The following is a 2,305-nucleotide window of genomic DNA, read 5'->3' as shown; positions in this document are numbered from 1 at the left end:
GATTACTTACATTTCATTACAGTGTTCTGCCTCTGTTGCAAATTTATGTTACAGTGATTTGGAGAATTTCTAAGTTTTAGTGGAATACTGGGACTGTGCTACCCTGGTGGTGTCTGATAAGTTCCTTTTTCTTTTCCCTAATTTATTGTTTCTGTGTCAGGTTGTGTCTAAATATATGAGGTTTCTAATTTGGTTTTTTCATGTTCGCATGTTCGAGTGACAGCAAAATGTTCCGAATTTATTTTGATATTTTTGGGGTGTCTTCTACTCCGGGGGTTTCTATTGACACTTACATTCTTTCTCTTTGTTTTCGGCTTTCTATCTTAATACTATAAAGTTGAGGTTATGTTTTGGTTTTTCCTTTTTGCAAATTTTTGTTGCAGTGACGTTGGAATGTTCGTAGTTTAGGTGGAGTATCCAGACTTTGCTATGTGGGTTCTCTGTAATGATTCCCCACCTTCCCCCCAAAACCTCTCTTTAGTTTTTCTGTTCTATGTATGAACGCTTTCTGTCTGTCAGTAATATTTTGTCTTATCTGAATGCTTAAGGTCTCTTTCATTTTTGCAAACTTTTGTTGCAGTGTGAGGAGCTGTTTTGAGTTGTCAATATTAGGACTTGTGCAACTCAATAGTGAGTTTTTAACCCGAGCTTTTCATGGAAATTCCCTTGTGTCATTTTTAAAATTTTTATATTGCGGTGTAGATAAGGTCAGCTCTCTGGAGGAGTCTGGAATCATTTTAATCAGGGGGTTTTAGTGTGCTCTACTTTCCCTTTGTTATTTCATTTCTACTACATCTACATAAATGAATTCTTAAAATTCAGTTTATAATTATGTCCTCTATTTTTCTGGAACTACAGAAGGTCAGCTCTCTGTAGGAATGTGGACCTATTTTATTCAGGGGGTTTTTCTAGCGTGCTGGTCAGCTCTCTGGAGGAATGTGGACCTATTTTATTAAGGGGGTTTTTCTAGCGTGCTCTCCTTTCCCTTTCTTATTTCATTTCTACTACATCTACATAAATGAATCCTTAAAATTCAGTTTATAATTGTGTCTTCTATTTTTCTCAAATTTGTGGAGCTCAGTGATGGCAAAATATTATCGGGTATGGGGGCTAGCTTACCGCGCTGCACATGGGGTTGTGATGACTTACATTCTTTCTCCTATTACCTTCCTTCTATTTGCACCTATTTGAATATTTAAGTTCTTATTTTATTTCAGCCGTTCATTTTTGCATATTTTGTGCTGCGGTTTTAGAGGAAGTTTTGGTGTCTTCTAAGTAATTCTGGGACATTGCTATGCGGGTTGCACATGAGTATTTTTAGTTCTACTCGTTAATTTCTTTTATTTCTGTCTGTCTGATTACTTACGTTTCATTTCAATGTCCGGCCACTTCTGTAACATGTTACAGTGATTTGGAGAATTTCTAAGTTTTTGTGGAATACTAGGACTATGCTACTCTGGGGTGTCTGATAAGTTCCTTATTCTTTTCCCTAATTTATTCTCTGTGCCAGGTTTTGTTTTGTTTATTTCATTTTTGCATGTTCGAGTGATAGCAAACTGTTCCGGGTTTATTTTGATATTTTTGGGGCATCTTCTACTCCGGGTGTTTCTATTGACACTTCCATTCTTTCTCCCTGTTTTTGGCTTTCTATCTGAATGCTATAAAGTTGAGGTTATGTTTTGGTTTTTCATTTTTGCTAATTTTTGTTGCAGTGATGTTGGAATGTTCATAGTTTATGTGGAGTATCCGGACTTCGTTACTTTGGGTCTCTGTAATGCTTTTTTTCCCCCCCAACGTCTCTTTAGTTTTTCCCTTCTATCTTTGAATTCTTTTCGTATGTTAGTAATAATTTGACTTGCATTCTTTCTCTTAGTACCTCCTTTCAGATAATTCTTGGACATTGCAATGCGGGTTGCTCATGAGTATTTTCGGTCCTACTCCTTGTTAATTACTTTTATTTCTAGCTGTCTGATCGCTAATGTTTCATTACAATGACCCCTACTTTTGAAACTTTATGTTGCAGCGATTGGAGAATTTCTATGCTTTTGTGGAATGCTAGGACTATGCTACTCTGGGGCTATGTTTTGGTGGAGTACTGGCGTGTCTGATATGTTCCTTATTCTTTTCCCTAATTTATTGTTTCTGTGTCAGGTTGTGTCTGATATAAGTTTTATAATTTGATTTTTTTATGTTTGCATGTTTCAAGTGATAGCAAAATGTTCCGAATTTATTTTGATATTTTTGGGGCGTCTTTTACTCGGGGGGTTTCTATTGACACTTCCATTTTTCTCTTTGTTTTTGACTT

This window comes from Citrus clementina, unplaced genomic scaffold (genome assembly GCF_000493195.1).
Source record: "Citrus clementina cultivar Clemenules unplaced genomic scaffold, Citrus_clementina_v1.0 scaffold_5, whole genome shotgun sequence".
Lineage (NCBI taxonomy): Eukaryota > Viridiplantae > Streptophyta > Magnoliopsida > Sapindales > Rutaceae > Citrus > Citrus x clementina.
The sequence above is the reverse complement of the archived record's forward strand: the minus strand, read 5'-3'. Positions refer to the sequence as shown.